The sequence below is a fragment of the Rhinichthys klamathensis genome, unplaced genomic scaffold (genome assembly GCF_029890125.1).
Source record: "Rhinichthys klamathensis goyatoka isolate OS25496 unplaced genomic scaffold, OSU_Roscu_1.1 h1tg000395l_1, whole genome shotgun sequence".
In the NCBI taxonomy this organism is placed as follows: domain Eukaryota; kingdom Metazoa; phylum Chordata; class Actinopteri; order Cypriniformes; family Leuciscidae; genus Rhinichthys; species Rhinichthys klamathensis.
In genome coordinates, this window is record NW_026606897.1 from 1,755,911 (window position 1) to 1,776,310 (window position 20,400).

Genomic DNA, 20,400 nt, shown 5'->3' on the forward strand with positions numbered 1-20,400 from the left:
CATCTAATTGTTAATAAATAAGCATGTCCATCAACGAAAGAAGCATCTGTCTCGAGACAAAGCTCTGGGATTGGCCGCGGGCCCGTACTGACACACAGCAAGGGGACCATCAAAATACAACAGAGTCCTCCAGCCAGAGCAGCTGAAAGGCCTGTGAGGACACACGGGCACACATGACTAACTGCCTTTCCCGTTCCCAGGCTGGATTTACAACCATGCAGCAAATCAAGCAAGATTCAAAATAAATCTGTCACAAATGAGGAAACGAAGGATCATACGGATTGCAGAGGGACAAGGCAGTAATAACCATATATTAGCAGCATTCCAAAAGTATGTCCAAATGCTAACGTCTATCGGTTTGGAAATGTCTCTTTTTGAAGAGATTGCACCGTCAAACCCAACATTTGAATGGAGTATAAGTATGGAGTCATGCATGTCCATAAACCGTCTAATGCAGATAAAATGCTAAGAGCTGCAGCACCAATCTGATTGGATGTCGGTATGCACAGATTTTTTATCCCTCTGTTGAGAAATAGGTACCAGTTGAAGTAGGCTGAAAAACAAAGATACCTGGAAATAGTTGCTTCACAAACGAATCTGGCAGTAAGTTTTGGGAGTTCATTTTTAGCCCATCTCCTACCCTGAAGTCTGTTTTGCAGAGATGGACTAAAAATGAACTCCCAAAACTTACTGCCAGATTCTGGAAGATGAATTCTTCAAACAGTGGTACAAGAGGATGTGGTGCTGGTCCTTTAAGAGTCACTCCCAATCTGTCTGTCTATAAAGCCTATAAAAAAATGTATCTTCATGTATTTTACTACACTTCAGCTTGTGATTCTTATTAAGTGGAGGGTCATTTTTTAGGATTCTTTACCTAACCTAAATCTCTGAGATCCTGACACCTTGCACTTCTGGAGACTCCAGGTTGCAGTTCTGGAAAATGGTGGCGCTGGAGACTAAAGGGTTCCTGATGGTCTCACACTTAATTCTTCACCTTAATTCTTAATTCTTTTGTCTTTTCTTCTCCACCTGTTTTTGTCTGACCCTGCTGACCCAATAGTATTGCATTAGTAGGCATGTGCCGGTATCAAATTTTCATGCTGCGATTAATTGATTGAGCTTTTATCACGGTATACGGTATTATCACGATATTTTAATTGCACAAGAGAAACAGATGGATTGGGGGTATCTAAAAAAAACTTGCATCACAATGTGTAATTGTGATTGTCAAAACATTAATTTTATTTTTTAGTGACAACATTTTACAATGTTTACATGGTACAGTTACTGAGGCTTCTGTTTGTATTATTGCTTAACACAATTTTCACGATTTCAATTAAATTCTTGGATTTAATTTCAATCTTGATTCAATATTGACTCATTTGGATAAATATTAGGTAGGCTACAGTAGATAGCCTGCATTTAAATTTTTCTCAAGAAAAAATATCTCACATAATGCTGTAAACATACAGAGAGAAATTAAATATAATGCATACAATATAAATATAATAATAATATAAATATAAAAATGTAATATGCCGTAATTTTCATTATAATAACAATTATGTAATGACAAGTAAACATATATTAAAATATGTAATATAGTGCACATATAGCAAAATACTCCTCTCTATAGCTATTTTCTTATAGTCAACTAACATTAAATGGCTTTCCTGAGGTAAATGTAACGTTCTGTGACATAATTGTTCTCCTGCAGTTTTATTGACCTCTTTCCATGGTTGAAAAACACTGATTGATCGAAAGTACGTACCTTTCGGTGGGTTGTACTGTATCTTTAATAAAAAGTAACAGATGATCGGTTTACTTGAACTGAGGCGCGCGATCTGTCACGTCACATTTACAAGCAGCAAAACAGTATTTATTGTCTGAATTTCGTTATAAAATGGACAGAACCTGAGAGCTGATGTTTTTTTCATATCAAAAGTAACCTGCTCTGTCTAGTCTGTCGGTGTCAGTGTCCTCTTTGCTCCGCGATTTTTCTCTGCGTGAGAAAATGGATGTGTGGCGCGAGACCGTGTGAAAGTGTCAATTGCGTGAGTCTCAAGCTGAATGCGTGAGAGTTGGCAGCCATGCGGGGGATAAATAGTCGGCAGCGTTCCTCCTTCCGCCGTGCTTCTTCTCCACGTGAGGATTGTTTACATTAGACTAGAGTGCGCACTGCATGCACACAGTGCTTATACATGTGATGTGGGGATTGTTTACATCAAAGTGCGCACGTGTTTTGCGCAGCATACGCATTGTTTTTTAAGCGGTTGATGGAAAATAAGCTGATGCGCGTTCTAAAAATCTAAATTCGGATCTATTATTTTTCACGGTATTTCGAAGTCCCCGCGATAACAATATCGTGCATATTCATTACCGCGATTTATCGCATTACCGAATACCGGCACATGTCTATGCATTAGTATTGCATCCTTGTCATGGGCATTTTAGTAATTTTTGACTTTACAGTCAGAGTTAAATCTCTTTTTTGGCTTATTTTATCTGTAAAAGAAAACGTGCCTAATAATTCAGCACACTTGAATATAAGGCGTTTTTCATCACTTATAAATGGTTAAATACTAAATGAATAGTCGTTATTAAGATTAATGTGGTTTGGAATTGGTAAAATGTGCCTGGAAAAAAAATATGATCAGAAAATCAGCGTGCCTAACAATTCTGCACGCACTGTATAAGCTATAGCAACAGTGCATATTTGCATGTTAAATCTTACTTTAAATGAATGGTAGCGCACAATAATTACTCAGAGCTCAAGCAATATCTTCAAGTACATTAACCTGTCATCAGCCCAAGCACAAGCTCAACTCTTCACCACAATGGTAACCCCCAAAACTCCAACATAATAGAAACTCTAAATCCCAACATCACAAACACACAAAAATAAAACTTAATTTCAACGTTTACTTTCCCCATCCAGTCCCATGCAAAGCATGCTGGGAACTGGAAATCCCCTACCCGGGTTTTAGCTACTACATTAATGCCAACAGACATTATTCATGAAGCCTTGATGCAAACGGATTAAGTAAACTTCTGTTTTACCAGTTTAAATTGATTGCACCCTGTGAAATTAAATTCAAAGTGTTCAACATAAATTGATCAAGCTGCAAAAAACTATTTTTCAGTGCAGTTGCTTGGTCTGTTTGACCTGTTTTGTGATATCAGTGGACATTTGAGCTCAGGTTGTTGATGTGGTAAGCCAGCGAGGAGGTGAAACGCTGTTGACAACATGCTCTGCTGTGAGGGTTAGAAGAGCAGCACAGGGAGCCAGCTTACTGAAGCAGACTCTGAATGCATGACATAAGCAATCTGATTTAACCCAGAATATGTAGTGGCTACAAATACTTCAAGGCCTGGTTTCAGAAACAGGGCATAGATTAAGCCAGGATTGAAACCGGGGGCATATAAATAAATACGGAAAACTATACTCTGTATATACTGTTCAAATGTTTGGGGTCAGTAAGTATTTTTTAAGGAATTAATAAGACTTAATAAGACTTTTGGTTGATCTTTGAAACACAAATTAAGATACTGGGAGGCAAAAATTTAGAAGATCCAAAAAGGTCATAAAGGTGTCATAAAATCAATCCATATGAATCGAGTGGTTTAATCAACACATCAGCATATACAATTATTTCTAAAGGATCATATGACATTGAAGACTGGATTAATGATGCTGAAAATTAAGCTCTGGCCTGACAGATGTTTTCATTTGTAATATTTCACAATATTACTGTTTTTAATGTATTTTTGATCAAACAACTGCTGCCTTGGTGAGCATAAGTGTCTTCTTTCAAAAACATTAAAAAATATCTTAACGACCCCACACGCTCAAACAGGCGTGTATTAAGTATTAATAAATATAAATAAAAATGTATAATTTATAAATAAAATTAAAAATGCATATTCATTAACATATAAATTAAAAGTATACATATTAATACAATCATGCATAACAAATAAATGTAAAATAATATAAAATACAATCCAAGTAAATATTTAACAATGGGTTTGCCGTTATTATGAAGAGGTTTTTAAAGGGTGTGCATTTGCTCTATATACATAAAATGTGCTTTTTGAGAGCACTCCAAAAAGTCATGGCACACAGCTGTCATTTATATATAATAAAAAAAATTAAAAAAGTATAAAAACCTCATCAATCCCTCCACTGAGTCTACATGTCTTTTGGGAGTCACTGAGGTGAGATAATCTATTGGCTTCTAAAACTTCATGTGACATGATCTCGATCACCCTCCACCACAGCTTAGACAACCAACTCCCAATGCATTCAAGCAATTATTTTATCAGTCCCATTCAGAGCTATTTGAAAAGGGTTAGTTTTATTAGTGATACATGCAGCCAACTGGCATCTATTAATGCCAATTAAGCCAAAAAAAAACGTTGCTATAAACAAGAGTAAACAATTTCCTCATTGACAAAATAAATACAGCAAAGGAGAAGGTGTTACAGCAATCCTCAGGGAACCTCAAGCCCCCTGGTCTGAATCAAACTGCATATTGAGGTGCTGATAACGGTGCCATTCAGAGCAGCTTTGCTTGCGGAATTGGCTGCTTTGTCTTGTGATGTCACTAAAATGGGCATAATCCACTCTTGGCAAAGTGACTTACCCCACCACTCAAAGGGCCTTTGTCTCCCTGAAGATTGTTTGCCCATTTGGAACAGATTCACATGCAGTATGCCAGTCTGTATTGCGTCTGAAGCCCTCACACTCTCGCATCAACACAACTGAGACTCTCATGGGAAGGTACAATCAAGTGGTTAAATAATGATTAGTTCTTGTCTAGTCATGTGACATTAACAAGGCTGCCCCCATGAGGGCAACCCACACCATGTAAAATAATACAGCTTTTAAAGGGATAGTTCTGCCAAAAATGAAAATTCTGTCATTAATTACTCACCCTCATGTTGTTCCAAACCCTTAAGACTTTCATTCATCTTTGTAACAAAAATAAAGATCTTTGTGATGAAATAAACTAAAATCAACTAATAAAACTAATCAATGAGTCCAAATTTTCTGAAGAGACTCGATCCCTTTATGATGAACAGATTGAATTTAGGCTTTTATTCACATATAAACATTGATCAGCGAACATAAACAGAAGCTCAACTGAACTGTTTGACGCATGAGAACAAACCTCATTGGTTCTTGAAGAAGCTCAAACGTACTGCGTAACACGAGAATTAACCTCTTAGGTTCTCGCATGTCAAGCGAACACTCTTAAGTTTCCGTTTACCACAACTGATTTGTGAGTTGATGAATTTCCATATGTGAATAAAAGCCTAAATTCAATCTGTTCATCATATAAAGCGATCGTGTATCAGCTGTACTTTGATAACTGTGACAATCGTAATAATTTGTGATTAGTCGCAGAAAACTGTGAGATTAATAGTACACCTTTTTTAAATGTTTCACAGCCCTATTTTTTATATAATTAATCCAATAAAATCACAATAAGCTTGGTTACTTCTGATATGAAAAAGTATCAGATTTCAGATTCTATCAATTGTATTATGAAATTCCAATGATAAATATTGTTTTGGCCCTCTAATGTGGCATGACAGATCGCTGTAGCGCCACAGTTCTAGCGGCAGCGCGGAGTGCTAGTGAACTGATCATCTCTTCTGCTTTACCACTAGTTATAGCACGAAATAAACATGAATGAACATCAGAAGGTATGTTGAAAGATAGAGTACAACTTACTAAAACCCGTGTCATGTCACATGTAATCGTTGTAAAACAGCTCGTATACAATATTACTTAATGTAACATTTACATCAGAAAAGCCATTCAATGACCATACAATTGATAGTCATAATAAATGCTAAATATTTTGCTAAATATAGCTGTGCTATACTGCATATTTACAGTTTTTTACTTAACCCTCTGGGGACCAAGAACGCGCCCGCGCGTTTTGCTGTTTTTTTTTCACATAGCAGCAACATAGACTTAAAATACTCCGTCATTTATGGTCATATAAATAAAATCAATACATGATTATAAACTATAGAGGGTCTTCTTTTTTTTGTGTACACTCACATTAACATCAAAACCTTTTTTTTTTTTTTTAAATAAATAAAATAAACAGGGTGCGCTTTCAGCTCACTCTGTCTCCGCAAAAATCTTTCTGAAACATGTCTGGAAAATGAACGGAAACTCCGCTAATACTTATCACACAAACATGAAACATATGTCTAAAGAACGCTTTAAATTTCTACTTTTAAATAAAACAATTCACATTTAAAACAAATATTCTCCTGCAATGTAATCTGTCTGAAACTAAAGAGAAGTACAGTTTCTCCTGTCTCAGCTCATTATCGTTAATTTGTTCACACCCACTCGCAGAGTGCGCCATTCATAAGATAATGTGTTGAGGCCATTTGCAAAATAGATAAACGCCCCCAGGCAAATGCTGTAAACACACAATATTTTTTAGTCAGATTAAGATTCGTCTTGCGCGTCTATGAGGAATAATCCTGGGACATTTACCACAGAAGGGCTGGTTTATTTTCACTTCGAGGAGGAGTAACAGATTCAGCTGAGAAGTGTGTTTTGTGCTTTGTTCTAATCGCGATATAGAATAACGTTAGTGTCTGTAAACGGAAAAATAGCATATCCTACTGTTTAAATGTGAATTATGTTTCTCTCTCTGTGTGTGTGTGTGTGTGTGTGTGTGTGTGTGTGTGTGTGTGTGTGTGTGTGTGTGTGTGTGTGTGTGTGTGTGTGTGTGTGTGTGTGTGTGTGTGTGTGTGTGTGTGTGTGTGTGTGTGTGTGTGTGTGTGTGTGTGTGTGTGTGTGTGTGTGTGTGTGTGTGTGTGTGGATGAATGAATGAACGCACAGATACGCACTGTTACAGACGAAATAAAAGAACATTTCTTTGATTAGTTTTGGATAAAGTTTTTCAAATCAAATAAGCATCAAATAAGCTTCAAAATAAAGACATCAAATAAGCTTATGTTTTGTCAATAAACTAATCAACTAAGATGTTTGTTCCAATGCAAGCTATATCAAAATAATGAATCCTCAACTTTGAAATATGTATGATCAAACTAAGACATTTACGGAAAAAGACTATTTTCTTTTCAAGATGTTTCCAACTCTAACTTTGAACTGAAATAAAACCATGTCTATATGGTGAAGGGTGTGTGATAGAAGTGTCCAGAGTATGCACCCTGTATTTTAAAGAAGAACATTTAATTATTTGCGATACATTATTCATTCACAAAGAATTCAGGGACATTATTCATTTCCCTAAAGGTTAGAGTTTTCCTCATTTTTTAAATTAAGGCATTAAGATTTTTTATTCCTCTTCTTAGTCAACTTTAGCATGGGTGTTTTCACTTATTCTAAGCAGTGTGTGTGTGTGTATATACACTACCGTTCAAAAGTTTGGGGTCAGTGAGAATTTTATTTTTTGGAGGAAAGAAATCAATACTTTTATTTATCAAGGAATAATTAATTTGATCGAAAGTGACAGTAAAGACATTTATAATGTTACAAAAGTCTTTTGAACTTCCTATTCATCAAAGAATCCAAAAAAAAAAAAAAAAAAACTGTACAACTGACAGACCAACAACTGTTTCAACATTGATAATAATAATAAATGTTTCTTGAGCATCAAATCCTCATATTATACTGATTTGTGAAGGATCATTTGACACTGAAGACACTGACACTGGTGATGCTGAAAATTCAGCTTTGATCACAGGAATAAATTACACTTTACTATATATTCACACAGAAAACAGCTGATTTACACTTGAATAATATTTAATACTATAACCGATTTTTGTTGTATTTTTAATCAAATAAGCGAAGCCATGGTTAGCAGAAGAGAATTCTTTTAAAAGTATTTAAAATCGTACCGACCCCAAACTTTTGAACGGTAGTGTATATATAATTAAAAAGCAATTTTAACCAGAAACCAGTCCTTTGTTGTGTATCTTTGGATTATTTTGTGTTGTAAATAAATCCAAACAATCTAAAAGCCATTCTTTTTTAAATCTCCTCATTCTTTGTGCAAGGCTCCTCATAAGGGCCTGATAGCACCTAATAGGGCCATTATGGGAGGGTCTTTGTCTTTCTCAGGTGTGAAATGCCATACATATTAATGAGAGATCACGCCTCCTCGCATAAAGCTTTCTCACACTAAACACGTCATACACATTATAAAAGACTTTATTGACTTATCTGAATGAGTAGTCAGGATGATTCTCACATAGTTTTGGAGCAAATATTCTAGGCTATGTGATACAATTTTCAAAAGTCTTGTGAAGAAATAATCAATATGTGTTTTGTGGCCTTATTTCAGAAACTTTTATTTTTAAGTTTTTCAATAACCATGCATAAATAATATTCTCTCAAAAATACAAACATGTACATACATGTTGCTCAAATATTATGGTAGCCCCGTTTGTGCTATATAGAGTGAATTTACACCGTTGCCATTAACATGTTTATAGATAACTGAAAAAAGCACAAATGTCAGTGCATGTCAAAACATCCCAAGGGCCTCAAAAAACCCTTGGTCCCCAGAGGGTTAACCTGCTCTTCAATATGTAATTTATTTTTTAATAATTCCGTCGTTTTTTTATGACAGCCACCATTTAGAAGTTGATATTTAAAAAAAAATAGATAAATAAATAAATGTCATTATAAATTATTATTATAACCTTATTATTGTAGAAAAAAACTCATTATGTGTAATTTAAATGTAAATTTGTGTCAATGCCCAAACCAACCTACAGTAACACAACAGTATATTGCGAAGATTACAAAGATACAAAATGAAGAAATCATAGATCTATGATGTTTATCACTGAATCCTGGAAATACTGTTAGGATTATTCCATTTTCTTACTAGATCTTTTCACATGTTTATAAAAAAATAAAAACACTTACCAAACCTGTTTGCCACGAGGTTTATGTTTCTGCCAGCAATATCCCGCTAAAGATTCTCTGCATTCAGTGTGTTGAAAAAGCAGGACTCTAAACAAGTCTGCTGTATTACATTCTCAGACTGCACTTGTTGTGATATGCTGCAAAGGGGCTGTGAAACGACAGTATGAGACTCCTGCGCAATAACTGCCCTCAAAGAGAGAAAGAGAGGGGTGGGCTGATGGGAAAACAGTGGAAAGGAATGAATGTAATCATGATGGATAAAGTTGAGAAAAAAAATAACCTAGAAAACAGGAAAGAATCCTACCATGGCTAAAGCACATTCATCTACCAAAGAAATGTCCTCTTGCCTAAAATAAATTTCTTCCCTAACCCCCGAGATTATCTTTAGACTTAAAACAATATCCTCCTCAGCTCACGATATGCATAACATCAGTTTTTAGACCAAGAATTCCTTTCAGAATTCATGAGAAAAAACATTTCCCTAAGAAGCTTTTGCTTATTTTCACAGATATGTCTTTACCGATCACATTCTTTTCTTCTATATTCCAAAACCAAGTGAGCTACCTGTGAAGGCAGTATTTTAAGACAGAAAGTCAATAAAGACTAAGCCAATCCCACAATGCCCTGCGACAAGCTCAGTAAAATAACGAATCTAAGATGGGGGACAAAGAGAGAGAGAAATGCTGATTAGGAATATAAACTTACAGTTCATTCATTACAGAAAGATACTAAGATTTTAGCATAGCAACAATTTTTTGCATAAAATAATAAATTGAGTCGAGTCACCTTGTGCGAGGAGAGCTATTTTGGCCAATGTAGAATGTTTCAAATTAGTCACTAATGAGGTTGCATGCATGGGGTTAGAAATTAGCATTTTTTGTAGGCCAACCGGAAAGTTAGCACCGCATAGGATATCTTGACAAAAAGCCAGTAGGATTTTTCTACTGGCATAAGCAAACTACACCACAATAGCATGACTTCAATGTCACCACCACTAAGCTTCCGAAAACTCTTTCAAACTTTATTTAGAATCTACAAGTTGGGAACATTTTAGAGCATGAGAATAAACACAAAAAGACTGTAAAAGCGGACTAGATGAGTTTTCCAGTTCAGCATGCTGACGTTTAATGTCCCCTATAGCCTCTGTAGTCCCATTTAGATATTTGTTAGAAACTGCCTTTTTCAAGACAAATTAAAGCTTGAAAATATCATAAGTTCTGAATCATTACTGATTTATGTCTTAGAAAAATATATTGAGCTTGTGTTAACCACCGACCTTATTTCAGCCTATTAAAACAATTGACTTCAAAGACAAATAATGTGCACAACTTATTTCCGAGTTTTAGTACTCATTCCTGCAGCACACTATTCTTTCTGTCTTTAAACGGCAGTACAATCCAAGTCCTGCACTGGAAGCTCACTTTGGCAAATCACAGTAAGATCCTGAAGTGCTAATGGATGAGGAGATTGTTTTCATATAGAGGGACAAAAGGCAAGGAGATGAAAAGAGAAGGTTTTGACCCAGCTGGGTAGGATGACTTGAGAGGGCTGAGGTCTGCATCAGTGTCCCAGAACAGATCAGCTATTCTGGGTTTATTTGATTAAAGCTGAATAAACACAGGCCCAGGAGAGATCTCCAAACCCAAACCACCAGACCAGCGGTGATGAAGAGCATCCATCAAAGCCCTGTTACATGTGTACATGGCATAACAAGATGATGCACATATTCTCTTTTCTCTGACTGCTCTGGTTAAATGGTTAAAGATCTGGAAATTAAAAGGTTGCAGGTTTGAACGCATATTGGGGACCGATGTTGTTTTGGACCCCACTGACTTTCACTGTTTGAACAAAAACAGTTGAAACAGTCTTCACACTATCGTCTTTTGTGTCTGGCAGAATAAAGTAAGTCATACATGTTTGGAACGACGTGAGAGTGAGTACATTTTTAGATGAGTCTTGCCTTTAAACTGTATGAAGTATATGTACTTTTAAGTTTAAAGAAAATAAATGAATGTTATTTTAATAAAAAAAAATATTGTGGATTTTTTTATTGTGTCAGGTGTCAATTTAACTACAAACAAATACATTATAATATATTGTTTTAATAATTTCTCCAAGGCGACCTCGTGGAACGGTTGCTTTGAATTGTAAAACGGTAAGATATATTTTGTTTGTTGCATTCAGGAAAAACAAAAAATTGCATTACAGTTACATGGTTCTTAATTTAAATTAGACCAACATAATAAAATTAATTAAACCTTAGTAAATAAAGCAATACAAGTTGATCCAACCTAAGACCATTAATTAACTAATAAATCAAAGTAGATGTTTTCTTTTGCTGTTTCTGTCCTCCATGTACAAATACGTGAACAGGCTGTGGGAAAACAGCATTCCACATACATATGTGTTTCTATGACGAGTGAAAGAAAAAAACAAATCTCAAAATCTGTTTGTTCAGCACTTTCTGAAATCTGTTTTCCTCCCATGCATGTAAACTCTCAAATGAGAATTGGTAAAGGTTTCCAGCCAATTTCACAAGTATGTAAAGAAAAAAAAAGACTCTTTGATTAATTCCAATGCTCCTGTTTACTCAAGAGGGACTTCTTCGTGTCGGCTTTGGCCTTTCCCTCCTCTCCCGTCCCAGTGATGTCCTTCCAACATAAAGTTTCCGGGTAGATCTTTCAATAACAAAGTGAATTTCTCAGCATAGCTTGGTAAGAACTGACCTCAAATGCCAAGAGATACCTAATTAGTAGTCATCTCAGTCAAACAAATGAAAACAAATCACTGTGTACTTTCCTTGGTCCGCTCCTCATGAACAGGTCCCAAGGGAAACGTTTTCTCAACAAAAACAATCTAGTCTTAATGCTAACCTCTATGATCGAAACATTGTATCCTCTTTGAGTTATCATTACCTTTATATTTAGAATAGGACTTGGAATAAGCGCTTTCCTGAATATTCTGAGAATTCTGACCTTTTGCTGAATATGCGCACAGACATAGATCATATACAAACTAAAAATTCAGTCATTTTCTTTCTTCCATGGAACACAATAGGAGACATTTTGTATAGAGAGCAAATAATGATAGCAATATAATTTAGGTGGACTTTTTTTGAATAAGCTAAAAACTGGGTACCGGGTTACTATTTACGATCAATATCTATCTACACAATCGTATTAGTCAATCAGCCAATTCTGTAGCACAATTATATCTAACCAAACCCTTGCCCTAAATCTACACCATAGAAGGGCAACCATTGGCTGATAAAAATGTTCTTCCTGCATCTAATTCTAACAGAAGCTTTAAAGTTTGAGGCCACTGATTGGTCAAACTGTATGCCATTCCAAGACCAACAAGGATGTCGATCTTGTGTAACACTGTGTTCTAACCAGACGTGACAAACTGACAAGAGATTAGACTTTGGGAAGTCTGATTCATTTAAATTAATTGGTTTGTTTGGACGCTTTATATAAATAAACCCATTAAAAATGTGATTCCCAGAAGTCCCTGTGCAGCATTTAGTCTTTTTGCTAGCAAAATATAAATGAAGCCGTTTGTCACTGTTTTCGACGTTGTTATATAAATTAATATGTTTCTAGTTTATTAGATGTATTTTATTGTGAATTTATCTGTAATCTGCAGCTGCCAACCTAATTCTGGTTCTCGTTATTTTGTGTCTGCTAAATATTGGTCTTTTTTAGTAGTTTTCAGTGTAGCAAACTAAATGTATAAACACCTACACTACCGTTTAAAAGTTTGAGGTCATCAAGTAAAAAAAAAGAAAAAAGAAATTAATGATTTCATCCAGCAAGGATGCACTGAATTGATCAAAGTTGTCAGTTAAGACTTTCTATTTCAAATAAAGGATGTTCTATTGAACATTTTATTCATCGAAGTATCCAGAAAATAAGTATCACGGTTTCCACAAAAATATTAAGCAGCACAACTGTTAAACATTGACAATAATAAGAAATGTTGCTTGAGCAGCAAATAAGCAAATTACAACGATTTCTAAAGGGTCATGTGAAACTGAAGACTGATGTAATGGTAATGGTGAAGACTAAAAGTAATATAATTGTATATATATATATACAGTATATATATATACACACACAGTGGGGAGAACAAGTATTTAAAACACTGCCGATTTTGAAATCTGTAATTTTTGTACTCTTGTGACGGAATCTAAAACAAAAATCCAGAAAATCACATTGTATGATTTTAAAGTAATTAATTTGCATTACATAAGTATTTGATCACCTACCAACCAGTAAGAATTCCGTCTCTCACACACTGTAAAAACAAACCAATAGAATCTACCCAATAAAATTGAGGTAACAATTTGCACTCACTTTGTTTGGGTAGATTTCATCCCATATTTTTGAATAAAGTGTACCTACATTTAATGGCTATGACATACTAAACAAAATTAGGTAAAGTCTACCTAATATTTTTCAATACGATACACTGCTAATTACTGAGTAATAATTACTCTATTGTTAGCAGGCAAAAGTCCATCTACTTAATTTTTATTAATAATAATAAGTCAATAGAAATAATTAAACATTACTTATTCAGAGATGGTTAAATTTACCTAAAAATGACCAGACACAGGATATCTCATGTATTACTTTTTATTGACCAAAAAACAAACATTTCAAACTAACAAAGGAACTACAAAAGAGTCCTCTTACATTAATATGACTCACATTACATACTTCTTCAACACTGTCCATTTAAAAATAATGGGAAGTCAGAATATACATTAAAAGCAACAGTCTTAAATTTCTCACACATTTTGTTATTTCAAACACAAAGAAATACACAATTTGATGTAATGTGTGGTGGTGGATCTGAAATAAGAGCAGAGGCTGATCTCATTTACCTCAAAGGACTGACATGCTATATGGATACAAACAAACATTTAATTTTTTTATAAACTTAACACAAATTAATAAAAAATAACCATTATTCAACATTAAATTTTAAGCGACATACAACTTAATATCACTCACGTGATAACACTTTACAATAAGGTTTCATTAGTTAACATGGTTAAATGGTTAGTTCACCCAAAAATTAAAATTCTGTCATCACTTAGGCTACTCACCTTCATGTTGTTCCAAACCCATAATAATTTCATTCACAAATAAAGATCTTTTTGATGAAATCTGAGATATTTCTGTCCCTCCATTTGCAGTCTACACAACTACTGTACCACTTTGAAGCTTCAAAAAGTTCATAAAGAGATCGTAAAAATGTTCTGAAGAAAGACAATCACTTGTGATGAACAGATTACATTTAGGCTTTTATTAACATATTAACATTAATCAACTCCCACATCAGTTATGGTAAACGGAAGCTAAAACATGTTCCCTTGATCTGCGAGAACCAATGAGGTTAATTCTCGTGTTACGCAGCATGTTTGAGCTTCAGCAAGAACCAATGAGCTTCTGTTTGTTCGCTGATCAATGTTTATGTGAATAAAAGCCTAAATGTAATATGTTTGTCATATAAAATGATTGTCTATCTTCAGACAATTTGAACTAAACCGCTTAATGTGTCAATGGAGGGAGAGAGAAATCTCTCAGATTTTATTAAAAATATCTTTATTTGTGTTCTGAAGATAAAAGAAGGTCTTACAGGTTTAAAACGACATGAATGTGAGTAATTTATGTCATAACTTTCATTTTTGGGTGAACTATCACTCTAACTACTTTAGTTAACATGAACGAAGAATGAACAACACTTCTACAGCATTTACCAATAAATTATTATAATAAAAAGTTTTAATTTTTAACATTAGTTAATGCACTGAGAACTAATATGAACAATGAATGACTGTAGATTAGTAAAGATTAATAAATACTGTATTGCTCATTAATAGTCCATCTTAATTAATGCATTAACTAATGCTAACAAATGAAACCTTATTGTAAAGTTTTACCACTTAGCCTACGTTATAAAACTTCTTCAACACTTCCCATTCAAAATAAACGCCTTCATGGGATGAAACATTCTGTGGTTGAACTTATAATTCTTCTTGCACGGTCTTCAAATGTTTTCATGAAGATCTTTCTGTGGAAGAAAAAAAGTATGACATTTTTTAATTATACATTTTTGATTATAGATTTAATCAAGACATAAATTAACTGCATTTAGGCTTAAATCAATGTAAGCTTGCTTAAAAAACAACAAGACTGCTTTTACATGATGCACAATTACATCTGCATGATGCAAAATCAAAAGAGGAGAGCAGCAGTTAAAGTTAGGTGATATGCTAGCATAATATATGAACAATTTTGTGTACGTTAAATATTTGTAAAGGAGGATATGGATAACAAATTAAGCACATCGCGAAACCATGCATACGAAAAAAATTAACAAATTACCCAAATATATTAACACCAAACCGTTTTTGACATAGGGCCAACATTAAATGAAAGAACCCAACAGAAAGGCACACAATAATTATCATATCCGTCAATAATAAACAAAAACAAAAGTAGGCCTACTTTATAATTTGATCCCTTCTAACACACATATCATCATATAAATGCAAGGAAACCACATTAACGTTAACAGTTTTACTGCTATTATTATTTTCTCTACGTTAACGTTACCCTGTCCTCAGAAAGTCAACAGTCTCTCTCTGTAACTTACAGACGCATTGCGCGCTGCGACTCTGTTGTGTTCACTAATTTCAGCCATGTACATAACACTAATGGCATATGGAAGCGAATATTTTACTCATGAATGTAGATTTTTACTCGCATTTGCAGGTGTATAAGACCCTGTAACTTAGCTATCAACGCGAAATCGACCAACCTCAGACTAACGTTAACGTTAGATATCATCAGCTATGGGTGTGGCGCCGAAAGGATAACAGAACACAGAAGCGAGCAAATTACAAATCTTTTGGTAAATTTTACTATTAAATAAGTTAACATTTGCGTTATATTATATCAACACGATAAACAACAACAAACAAACAAAATAAACTTACCTAGAGCTCAACACTTCGTCGTCTCGCTGGAAGACGTTGAATTTGAATTCCGTGATTCCCCGCATGGACGTTGAAGTTGGCGCATGCGCAATTTGTGACCACTGAACTAATATAATGGGGTATGTTTTACTCATTCTTTTAAGGTTGCAGATATTACTTTTAATAAATAGGTAGTGTAGTTAGAATGTACTCATTTTTATATATTTTACTTGCTAACTAATATACTTAAGTAAAATATAACTGATTTGCACAGGTTGTATTTAACACCCTCCTGCATAATTTTTTACAATTTTTTATAACAGGTCTGCAGACCTGTTAGTTTCTCTTGTTCCTTGTTCCTGTTAGTTTCCTTGTTAGTGGATCCTGTTCTCCACTCATTACCTGTATAAACTGCACCTGTTTGAACCCGTTACCTGTATGACACCTGTCCACACACTCAATCAAACAGACTCCAACCTCTCCACAATGGCCAAGACCAGAGAGCTGTATAAGGACATCAGGGATAAATTTGTAGACCTGCACAAGGCTGGGGTGGGCTACAGGACAATAGGCAAGCAGCTTGATGAGAAGGCAACAACGGTTGGCGCAATCATTAGAAAATGGAAGAAGTTCAAGATGACGGTCAATCTCCCTCGGTCTGGGGCTCCATGCAAGATCTCACCTCGTGGGGCATCAAGGATCATGAGGAAGGTGAGGGATCAGCCCAGAACTACACTGCAGTACCTGGTCAATGAGCTGAAGAGAGCTGGGACCACAGTCTCAAAGGAAACCATTAGTAACACACTACGCCGTCAAGGATTGAAATCCTGCAGCGCACGCAAGGTCCCCCTGCTCAAGCCAGCGCATGTCCAGGCCTGTCTGAAGTTCAATGACCATCTGGATGATCCAGAGGAGGAATGGGAGAAGGTCATGTGGTCTGATGAGACAAAAATAGACTAAACTCCACAAGCCGTGTTTGGAGGAAGAAGAAGGATGGAGATGGAGGTGGAAACATCATTCTTTGGGGGTGCTTTTCTGCAAAGGGGGCAGGGACGACTGCACCGTATTGAGGGGAGGATGGATGGGGCCATGTATCGCGAGATCTTGGCCAACAACCTCCTTCCCTCAGTAAGAGCATTGAAGATGGGTCGTGGCTGGGTCTTCCAGCATGACAACGACCCGAAACACACAGCCAGGGCAACTAAGGAGTGGCTCCGTAAGAAGCATCTCAAGGTCCTGGAGTGGCCTAGCCAGTCTCCAGACCTGAACCCAATAGAAAATCTTTGGGGGAGCTGAAAGTCCGTATTGTCCAGCGACAGCCCCGAAACCTGAAGGATCTGGAGAAGGTCTGTATGGAGGAGTGGGCCAAAATCCCTGCTGCAGTGTGAGCAAGCAAACCTAGTCAAGAACTACAGGAAACGTATGATCTCTGTAATTACAAACAAAGGTTTCTGTACCAAATATTAAGGTCTGCTTTTCTGATGTATCAAATACAATAAAATGCAAACTTAAAAATCATACAATGTGATTTTTTTGGATTTTTGTTTTAGATTCCGTCACTCACAGTTGAAGAGTACCTATGATAAAATTACAGACTTCTACATGCTTTGTAAGTGGGAAAACCGGCAAAATCAGCAGTGTATCAAATACTTGTTCACCCCACTGTATATATATATACTGTATATTTAGTTAGTAACATGAGTAACATGACTTAAATGTACTAAAAGCCACAAACTGATTTGATGAGTAATGAGTTTCAGGATTTCTTTAACTACAGTACAGTAAATCTTATGCCGGGCGTACACCAAAGGATTTTCACAGTCCCAGACTAAAGACCGGCCGTTTTTAGGAATCTTACTGGAGTCTCGGCGCGCTCCCGTCGTCTCGATCGTTAAATGTGAGGTGATAATCTGCAGTCGGCGACCCGATTTATGCCAGTCTTTCTCTAGTCTTTCATATCAAACATGTTTGATATTATCGCAAGTCCTAGCGTAGTCATAGTGACGTAAAACAATCAACAACCAATAAAATCGTTCTCAGAAAAACGGAAACAGGAAGCCATCAGTCACAACAAAGAAACATGTCGACGGACGTGGAAACATAACGAGCGCCAATTAGGCGAAAATGGACCGTGGATAAAGAGGAGCGCCTTGTCGAGCTTGTCATCCCATTAAATAGTCAACTCTTTATTAAGAAATGTTCACATAACAATGTCTAATTAGATTTTTTTTTCATTCCTGGAAAAGAAAGTGATTTATTGTAATTAAACAATATAAATTAAAAAAAATTTTACTCATCAAACAAAAAATATGCATAAAAATGCCTATTTTAATAGAGGAAAAAATTAGGACCCCTAATAACTAGTGATACCCCCCTTTGTTGAAATTAATTCAGTGAGGTAAAATGGTGGAATGGCTGATGTCAAAGTCCTTTGATATCTTTTTAAATCCTTTTCCACACTCATATAGCCTGGATGCCAGCCCGAACCCCGCCCACAACATATTTTGATCGGGAAGTTCGGTCTGGACTCGCTCCATTGAGGAGTAATTATGATCGGTTCAGAAATCGTCGGGCCAATCAAATTGTCAGGGCGGGCTTTATACGATGATGGACAGATGATCTGCAGGGACGTAATCCTCACGTTATCAAAGAGCGCTTGGGTTGAACTGGTTTCCCTCACAGATGACTGCAGCTGGAGAACTGAGATGTAGAGATTCCGCTGTCGCGTCCGTTGTAAAAGAAATCGACAGCGCATTCATTTTAAAAGACGAACATAGAACTGCAATCAAGGCATTTGTCGATCGGAAAGATGTGTTTGCCGTCCTTCCTATGGGATTCGGCAAAAGTTTATTTTATCAGCTGGCTCCGATGGTAACTAAGAAGATGGGACGCAATGAAAACCCTGTGGTCGTTGTGGTTTCTCCTTTGGTCGCACTCATAGAGGGCCAAGTAAAAGAAGCAACACTCGTTATTTTACTTCTTCCAGCGTGCGTGCATTTGAGTTCTGTAGTTGACAACTGTGTTATGCAAAGTAGTTGACTTACTGCGTTGCTCTCATTGGTTGCAGGTCTATCCAATTGAGTGCAGAGTTTTTTTTTTTCCTGGTTCGGTTAAGACACGCCTCATAATCAAAGCCCTATGAAGCAGTATCAGACTCACATTCTGACTAGAATATGAGTATGACGAAGTCAGGCTAACACTCATAAGGAGTGTGGGGGAAATATATGGGGGGTGTCCTAATTTATTCCTCCTCAAAAATTGCATTCTTTTAAAATTACATTTCACAGAGAGTCTTAAAAAGGCCTTCCTTATTTTTAAATTGTTTAGTTAAATCACTGGGTCTTTCAGTATTGTTAAAATTGTTATTACATGTCCGTATGTTGAAAAATAGACAGGCTTTCATGGTGTCATACTTTTTTCACATGACTGTATGGTTGCCTTTATATAATTTAATAATAATGATAATTTATTATTATTTTTATTATTATTTAATGATGATAATCACATAATTTGGACAGTGACTCCCACCCCCTGCAGAACACCATCACTGCACTGTTTATTTATTGTATATATTGTTTATATTATTATTATATATATATTTTTTTTTTTACTATCCACTGTGCTGCTGCAATACTGAGAATTTCCCCATTGTGGGAATGTAAGGTCTATCTTATCTTATATACCACCACCACTGTAGGCCTACCTTCAGAAATATTTTGGATCATACAACATAATGTGATACAGTAGCTAACTGTAGCTGCTTCTCCTACATTTTTGTTAAATCACTGCTGAGCATGATGGGAGGAATTTGGTGGGACTAAAAAGCTAAAATAATCTAGTTGTAGTCCTGTAAATAGTGTCACTACAAGATTCAGTGTTTGTAAAATCTTTAGTCTGAGACTAAAAACTGTGAACCCAAGTCTTTAGATGTGAGCTGATAATCTTATAAAGTCTTTTCTAAATCTTTTCAAAGTCTTTAGGTGTACAGAAAGCATTAGTTGTAACTGACTTGACATGAAGGGCAAACAAGGCACATAAGTGGTGATGAAAATGCATGCGTTTAAAAGGAAGATATTAAATGCCTTTGCTGTGGAAAGTATTACCTGACTTTCAACAGATGTCAACAGCATATAAGTGCAAATGGAGAGGTCTGTAAAGAATATCATTAGCTACAGGAGATGACACACAACAGTGTCAAAGTGGGGAAAGATGAGCTTCAAGCACCACTGACTGTTACAAGTTTCAGTACGTTTTCGGAGCACTGAAGAATCATTACGACCTCCCTAAGAGCTCAGCTTTTTTTCTGAGGATAATCGCAACAAAGCTAAAGCGGAAGAGAGATGGATGATGATTAGCACACGCTGACCACAGCGAGTATTGTTTCACTGCAGAGATTTATGAGCAAAACAAAGGTGCTGTGAAATTCCTCCTTCCGCACCACACAAGGAGAATACCAGAGGCATACATTATGAT

The 20,400-nt window shown here is 35.9% G+C and overlaps 1 protein-coding gene across 5 annotated transcripts in view; it reads right to left on the minus strand.

The window, feature by feature from the left end:
- Window positions 1-20,400, minus strand: part of fhod3b (formin homology 2 domain containing 3b) — a 245,730-nt gene that overhangs the window by 134,142 nt on the left and 91,188 nt on the right. Inside the window, exon 1 of one of the 5 annotated variants that reach the window (XM_056234476.1) lies at window positions 8,940-9,082. The exons of the other annotated variants lie outside the window; for them this stretch is intronic. The gene's annotated coding sequence lies outside the window, so the exon portion shown is untranslated. Of the gene's footprint in view, window positions 1-8,939; window positions 9,083-20,400 lie in introns of those variants that run through there. 5 annotated transcript variants of the gene reach the window in all.